Source organism: Centruroides sculpturatus, unplaced genomic scaffold (assembly GCF_000671375.1).
Source record: "Centruroides sculpturatus isolate CEXI.00-Female unplaced genomic scaffold, Cexi_2.0 scaffold1052, whole genome shotgun sequence".
Classification (NCBI taxonomy): Eukaryota; Metazoa; Arthropoda; class Arachnida; order Scorpiones; family Buthidae; genus Centruroides; species Centruroides sculpturatus.
Window position 1 is genome coordinate 86,362 of NW_019385255.1, and position 8,903 is coordinate 95,264.

General features: G+C 28.0%; 1 protein-coding gene across 2 annotated transcripts in view; it reads left to right on the top strand.

Moving 5' to 3' along the window:
* LOC111636784 (sex determination protein fruitless-like) overlaps window positions 1–8,903 on the top strand; it is a 47,203-nt gene that overhangs the window by 26,317 nt on the left and 11,983 nt on the right. Inside the window, exon 2 of one of the 2 annotated variants that reach the window (XR_002758588.1) lies at window positions 3,927–5,038. The exons of the other annotated variant lie outside the window; for it this stretch is intronic. The gene's annotated coding sequence lies outside the window, so the exon portion shown is untranslated. Of the gene's footprint in view, window positions 1–3,926; window positions 5,039–8,903 lie in introns of those variants that run through there. 2 annotated transcript variants of the gene reach the window in all.

Sequence of the window (8,903 nt, forward strand, 5' to 3'; positions counted from 1 at the left end):
ACACTACAGAAGGCCACTATATTGAATACATGCCATATTGTTAGGAAATTCCTGAATACAGACACACACACTGACACACTTATTTAATTTTAGTTTTGTTTTGGTTGCTATGCCTTGACTCTGGTCCAGCATAGTACACAGCCACCGGTGTGAACCGAGTATAACTCACAAAACCCAACATAATAATAATAATAATAGTGTGTGTTTAATTTTAAAATATCTTTATTTGAGAGTTGGTCTAGGTTGAGATTACCTAAAATGTACTGTAGGCTGTTTGGAGCATTCATCATCCTGTGGGAGAATATTTTCTTGTTTTTAGACAAAATTTGCATCTTATAGGCATAAAATATGGTATTTTGATTGATCATTAATTTTCCTTTTTTACTTGAGGTGAATATCATTTTATACAAAACATCTTGTTGACACCTGCATATAGCCTTAGCATTGGTTTTTGTTTTGGGATATATTACATAGAAAGCCATGGTTTAGTTTGTATATAATTTAAATATACAGTACTTATTGTTAAAAATTAGCAGGAATTTTTCATTTGGAATTCTAATATAGTAAATCTTAGAATTTTATAATAATAAACAGGTCTTGAAATTTATTAAGAAATGAATTCATTTTTCAGAAAATAATACAGGATATTAATGTTAAAATTACAGTGAAACCTCTGTTATTCACATACATTGATTTAATTAATATTCCAAATAACATTAGTATCACTATTTCAGTGGAGTCATATAATAAAACAAGTTAAATCTCAATATAATACCATCTTTACAGAGACCATTGAATAATTGTCAATGGATCTTTTCCATAAATATGAAGTAGAGAAGCAATTGGTATCTGTGAATTACTAAATATACAATTTTGTACTCTTAACTTGATGCAAAGATCTGATTACTGTACTATAACATATAATACACAACTAATATATAATAATTTGAATAAGTAATTCTTATTCAAATTATTCAGTTTGACAGGATTCTTCCCCTATACATACAAGCTATTGTGGCTTGAGAAGTTTATCATTAATTTGTGAAATCTGCTTTCTCTCTCCAAATGAATATACTATATATTCACTGTAAAAAAATATAAATTAAAACATTTGGAAACTTTATATTCAAATATTAAATTGGGTCTTTAATTGGGAAATTTTTAGCAGTAACATATTAATAAAAAATAACTGAGTACCATTTGATTAAAATTAATTTCTAATAAGATTTTATGTTTGAGACTATAGATACTCAGAATTTATTTCATATTATTTTACAGTAATCTTAATATTTAAGAGTTTGAAAAATCATAACATACTGATATATGTATAAATAATTCAGTCTTCTGTTACAGAGGCCAAATCTTTTAATCTCTCAAGATTTTCAGAACAGTTGTTTTCTGGTTTTTAGAAAGCTTAAAAGATAAACAAAAGTAGGGTCACCAGACATCCCCAATTTCCAGGGATTGTCTTTATTTTTAATACTGACTGTTTTGCCTATTTTTAATATTTGATTGTAGAATCAATATTTGAATACAGCAATTTTATTAAGATGTCAATATATATCACCAATTTATATATCAATAAATAAATAAATTTTAAAAAATAACTGAAGTTAATCAGTTTTAGACATCATTTTCACTGAATCAATAAATAAATGTGTCCCTGAAATGTTTCCCTGATTGGATTGTAAATGATATGCTCCACTTAACAAAGACTAAATTGCTTTTACTTGAATCTAATGATACTTATAATTGTTTTATTCTAATATATAATAAATACATACTGAAAGTAGAATAAGTTGAAAAATAAACTACACAGATATAAATCCAGCAAAATTTAATAAAATAAAAACATTTTCAATCGTTTTTCAATGATCATCCTCAGTTACCAAAAATAGAATATTAAATATAGAGCTATATAGAGAATAGAGAATATTAAATATAGAATATATAAAATAAATTCACTTTTCATTGCACCGGAATGACTAAAAAATTTTACACACCTGAACCATTTACAGTGCGATCATGCAAAAGATCGGCAAACAAACGTTTTCGAACCCCTTCTGGGCTCTGCTTCAGGTTCAAATCAGTTTCTATAAAGACGTTCGATATCCGTTAGACGTAGAAATCCATTCAATCATGTCGTTTAAAGCTTTAAACCTACAACTCAAATTCAAGCTTTAAACAACATGATCGAACGGATTTCTACGTCTAACGGATATCGAACGTCTTTATAGAAACTGATTTGAACCTGAAGCAGAGCCCAGAAGGGGTTCGAAAACATTTGTTTGCCGATCTTTTGCATGATCGCACCGTAAATGGTTCAGGTGTGTAAAATTTTTTATAAAATATATTCGAAATAAATACAAAAAACAAAAATTAACGGAAAACGCCCTAGCGGACGCACTAATGAAAAATTAACAAATAAATCAAATAAATAGTGAAAAATTAATAATTGTAAAAGGGCCTCCACGCAGTAGACAATGAGTCGGCGTCTCTATGGTTTATGCAACCAGTTTTCATGTGCGCTTTATAGATTTCCAATCTCTCTAGAGTTTGATTGTTTGCCTATTAGTCGTTGTCTTTATAATTGCCACTTAATCCCATTGCACGTTAATATCTTGCTTTGCGTACGATGACAACACAGTGTTATCAAGGTTCCTATTGACCGTATATTTGTGTTCCTTGAGCCTTTTCTTTAGACCGCGCATTATCACACCCACGTAAATTAGCCTGGAATCGAATCGTTGGTCATGTAAAGGCACCGAATATATACCCATTGTTGAATTCTGATCCTTCTCCTTTTTATTGTTTCTTAAAAGTTTGAAAATAGTGGGATTGCACCGGTATACAATGTGAAAGTTATTAGACCTGGCGGTAGATCTGTGTATCTTGCTCAAAAATGGGATGTAATTAAGTACTATTCATTTATTACGGTCAACCTTGGGAGAATGCCGTGCAGTGGATTGGAAGGATGACATAAGATCCTCTATCTCTTCCTTTTTATATCCGTGTAGCTGGACTATCTTAAGAATGTATTTTAGCTCTCTTATCGTGTCGCAGAAACTTGTACAATGCATATAAGCACGTTTAATCCATGATCTGTTTTATTCTAAGACTTTATTTTAAAGGATCCATAGGAATGCGTTTTTAATTTTGCTTGCAAATACTTATTTCTTATTTGTATTTGAATGAAACAGTTCTGTATTTCATTTCTAGCTGATAATTCTGCTAAATAATTTTAGCAGAATTATCAGCTAGAAATGAAATACAGAACTGTTTTTAAAACAAAAATTGTAAAAAATGCACATTTCTTCTGAAATGTTAGGTCTTATATGAATATTACAATAAAAAAGTATGAAATTCAAAAATGAAAATTTTTGAATTTTTATATTTTGCATCATTATTTCAGAAGAAAGAATAATCATTTGCAAAATAATTCAGGATACAATACAGTTTTAAGGAATATAAAATAATAATATAATTATCCGAAATGCAGTAGATTATAGGAATAAAAATAGTGTTGTCAATTTAGTAACATCACTTAGATAAATCTTGATCATCAGAATAAACAGCAGTCTCTAAGTGTGCAAGTTTTGATAATGCTTTAAATATTTTTTTTTATCTTTTGTGAAAATACATTCCTTATCATTGAATGTTGAAAACGTTGGCTTTTGTTTCACAGGAAATATATTATTGATGTCTAAAATTCTAACATATTAACATATTCCTAACATAAATTAATTAAATAAATTAGTTGTTATAACATGTAAAGATAATCACTATTAAACTGCTTATTAATTATTTGATCATCTTTTTCATATTTGTAATCATCTAGAATCTATGCATTATTTTGTCCATTTCATTTTGTGTGATATTTCAAATTTTAGTTTCCTTAAACTTAAAATCAACAATTTTTTGCTTAGGAGTTTTGATGTAGTATTTGTCAAGAATGTACATACTGAACATACACTGTCAAGAAGAATTTAAAGTTTACAAATATTAGTGATATATAAAAATAATCTTGTAAACCTGAAATTCCCCAACAGAAATAAAAAGATAAGTTATAGTGTTAAAATTTTATATTACTGTATTTATAATCTAAAATGTATCTAAGATTATGAAAACACTATATACAAGTATCTATTAAATTTAAAAAGTTTAATAGTAAAGTATGAAAGTTAAATATATTGAAAGCACATTTGAAGGTCACTTATTATTAATGCGTGTAGTGGAAGAATATTGTTGGATAAGATATTAGTTTTAAATGTTTTTCCAATTTAATATAGAACTTTTAAAGATGAAATTAAATAGTTTATAAATATTTTTGAACTTGATAAATTTTGACTTTTCAACAAAAACTGTCTTTGAAATGATATATATTGAATGAATTGGTAAATTTAAAAAGTGAAATATTTGTGATTTTTTTTTAAGTTGATAATAAATTTAATTTAAAATTTTTTCTTATTTGTTAAAAGTTTATTAACTTGACATTAAAGTAACCAACCAACTTTAAAAGTTGCATTATATTTTTTGTTAAATGTGAAATAGATCTTTATTTTTAATAGTGCTTGATCAATATAGAAATTATCTGATATATGATATCCAATTAAGATGCCATATTTTAAAAAATCCTTAGGTTTTTAATACACAACTAATAACATATAAAAATAAAGATAGTAAAGTATACATTTGTTTAAAATCACAGAAATCCAAATTCCTTAATCCTGATGTAATACTATGATTAATTAATAAAAATAAAGTAGAAATTTATTAAAGTTGAACCAGATAGGATTCCCCCCCCACTAATTAATGCCATGGGATGAGCTATTTTAGCATGGTGCACTTCTTTAAACAGCAATGATTTGCACATATTTTTTCATAGATATATGTTTATGAAATGACAGTAAAACTTTTAACTATTTATAAACTCAGAAAAAATTTTAAATACTATTTATATGTAAATCTTCCATGTGGGATGAATAAGTGAAATTTTGTTTTATTTCATCTTGACAAGAAATTCCAACAATTAAATATTGTTGAAAACAATTTTGAAATAAAAACATATTTTCTTTTTTGAGGGGTTTTAAGGGTCTATTTTTATTTTTATATAAACAAACTTTAGATTGATAATTAAAATTTCTAATTCCTAAAAAATATCCCACATTATGTCTGCTGACAAGCCAGACAGTTTGACATTCATTTTTTTGCTAAAGGAAGTATTAGGAAGCCTAATTAGTAATCTATGCAAGAATATTAAAAACTTAAAATATCAGATATTGAATTTAAAAAAAACCAACTGAAATAGTTTTCATTTTGTATGATAATGCTAAATTAGTAAATACCTTAGTTAATCTTAGATAAAAACATCAGTCAACACACTATATATAGTTTTGAAGCTACAGTTAAAATTTACTTCTATCTTTAAAAACTTTTAGTAACAGATATGCAACTTTAGATATGCATATGTGGTGTGATGTACCCATAAGAAAACAGTATTATTAATCTTAGATTTTATATGTATACAATAATATGACATTGTTAAAGCTTGCTTCAAGAAGGGAAGTAGAGATAACTATAATGGAAACTAAAGAACTATTATGCATCATTTACCAATTTAAAAAGGTCTCAACATATTTATAGAATTAATAAGAACACTTGATTCTTGATGTAGTCTACATACTTAAAAGATGTAATATCAGTTTTTTTTATGAATCTCAAATTTTATAAAGATAAAACCATTTAACAACTAAACAACTACTATAGCTACAGAATCCCAGATTTATAATTATTTTCATAATGTTTGATTTTATATATATATATATATATAAAACTTAATAAAGATTAATCATCCATATAAAATCAGCAAAAATCTATATATCACGACAGCTTATAAATCATTTAAAACCTCATCCTCTCGGATCAATTCTGTACATCTGTAACTCGTTATCCTTAATATTTTGGTTAGTTATGATGATGGTGGAGTAATTTTATGTGAAAAAATTATATTAAAAAGGCCAGGAAATTACATGTTGGTGGGTTAGTTTGTCCTGTGAAAGTATCAAAACACCCATTGATATGACATTAAAGTGGTGGATCATATGGAGTACCATCTGTTCATTGTTTTTCAATGTCACTTATACAGCTACCTATTAAGATAATTACATTATACAAAGTTTCTCCAATCAGAATAGCATCATTATAAGCAGTCTCCTTCGTCAATTAAGTGCAAGTGTGCTTGATGACGTAGAAACGACTGTACCAAACGAGAAAACGTGACTGATGGCTTCAAAATTGTTGTCCATTAAATGAACTGTTAAGTGATGCCAACCGCAGAAAAATGCATAATTTTTTTTTTAAAAAGAAATTTCATTTATTAAAATAACATTTAATTCTCCCCCCCCTCCAATTTTTTTCCATCCCTCTTAAATTAAATTCTAAATTACTTTCTCTTATATTGAGTTTAGAATTGTGTAATTTATAGTCAATATCTCACTTATGTGATGCTGCGAATTGTTCATAAAATTTAATTAAATTTAAATAAACTCTGTTTAAATTTAATAATTTCGAATTTTATCAATTGGAAATTAAATTGTTTTTTATTTTTTTCCTTATGAACAGTTATGCAAAATATTATGTAAACATTATATGTATATATACGTGGAAACTAATAACTAAATTGGATTTTAAATCAATATTTGATCATCTCGAAGCACTTCAATCTCATAAAAATCATGCTGCAATGCTGCAATTTATCCATACAAGTATCAGACTTTTTTTTAATAATATATTATTAAAATATGAAGAAGAAGATATTGATTTTCATCTCTATTATTTACTTGCTTATTTGTATTAAAAAATATATCGAAAATTTCATAACAGGAAGACGAATTTCTTAGTAATATCTACTAACATTGCTCCTTCTTTTCACCTTCTTTTCACTCAGATTTCCTTTGTAAAAGCTTTAAAAAAATTTCTAGCAACGAGTTGTGTAGCTTTCACGTCAAAAAATGCCATCTGTTATGGGATTTTATTAAGAATATTTTTATATTATATAATGGTATAAATCTTAAATTTGAAGATAAAGATGTGTTTTATAAACAAATAATAAATGCTGATAACGAGTAAAATCTTTATTAAATCCGATCTAACTCGAGATATGACATACGACCTGGTCTATCTCTCCATCTGATTGACCTTTAACCATCAAAATTTACTAGCATTAATGCACCTAATATGTAAACTTCCCTGCAAATTTTCAGAAATTTTCGACAAAAGGCACGGGAGTTATTAAGCTTCAAAATGGGTAAACATAATTGGTTACCCCACGCAAACATCCCTACATACAGTAAAAAAAAAACCCGAATTGTTTTGCATTCCTAAACGTTTTAGGGACCCCGAATCCAAAAAAAAACGTTAAAATCTCGAGTGGGAGGGATTTTTTTGACTGCCTGATACACGTAACAGAGGGAAAATAACATCTTAACTAACAAGAAATATCCAAGAAATTTTAATTTGCGTTTTATATAATGAAATTTCCCGAAATAAAACTTAATTTATTATGGATTAAACCCGGAATTACAATGAATAGAATACTCTAAAATACACTCGAAAGATTTTCAAGAAAAATCGTTAAGTACTCTTCCTTGTAATAGTGTATAATTTAATAGAAGCAAAATAAGTAGAAGTTATCAATCACCGTTTTCAAAATGGAGCTAATTTTCTGTGACATGACGACTTCTATGTACACGAGAGGAAAAGATCTCTTGATGTACCCCTTTTAATCACCCCATTTTATGTAAATGTTTTAACCAATTTCTTTGATAGCTTTCTATTTCCTGTACGATATTCGATCGTCTTAACACAAGATAATTCGGTCAGGATACCCATCACGTCTTCTGACTCCTAATAAGGAACTTACAAATCTCATTTACCTTACTTTCAACTTTATCAAATGTCTCCCTCCTCTCTCTCTTTCTCTCTCTCTCTACTTTAAGAGCAAACCTGCATTTACATATCTAAGTACCGCTTTTTAATATAATATATTATGAAATTTTAACTTGATTATCTTTAATCAAACTTTTTCATCATCCTCTATTCTATTTTTATAAATAATACTGATTAAATTACGTCACGTGTGACGAGATAGGGCAAAAATCGACCCTCTCCTCCTTCTTCCTTCGCAGATTTGGCAAAATTCAAATTGGAAATCTTAATAAACTGTGGTAGTCCCTCGTTATAACGCGCGACAACGCTATAACGAGGAATACTGTACCTTAAAACTAGTAAAAACTATATTAAATACAATAGAGCCCCTCGTTATATTGTTTTCTATTTGTCTCCCTATATGCGCGTTATAACGAGGTGCCACGGCCTTGTAATTTGTTTGTACGTACAACACAGTAATAGTATGGCAATAAAAAATGGCCACCCCACAAGATTTTTACAGTTTTAGACTCAGGTGACCTTGAAACGTCAAAAAATGCAAAAAGTTTGGGGTTTTTTTTTCCTTGTATGTAGGGATGTTTGTATGGGGGTTCTCCCACTTTGAAGCTTAATAACTCCTGTACCTTTTGTCGAAAATTTCCGAAATTTTGCTGGTAGGTTTGTGTATTAGGGACATAGATGCTGTTAAATTTTGGTGGTTAAAGGTCGAGAGGGTGGGGAGATAATCTGGGTCACATGTCATATCTCGAATGGGGTGGAATTTAATAAAGATTTTACTCGTTATTAGCATTTATAATTTGTTTATAAAACTCATCTCTACCCTCAAATTTATGCCATATTATAATGTAAAAATATTGTTAATAAAATCTAATAACAAGATGGTGCCATACACGATTTTAATCTTTTTACCGGGAAAGTCACGCAACTCGTTTCTGGAATGTTATATATATATATAT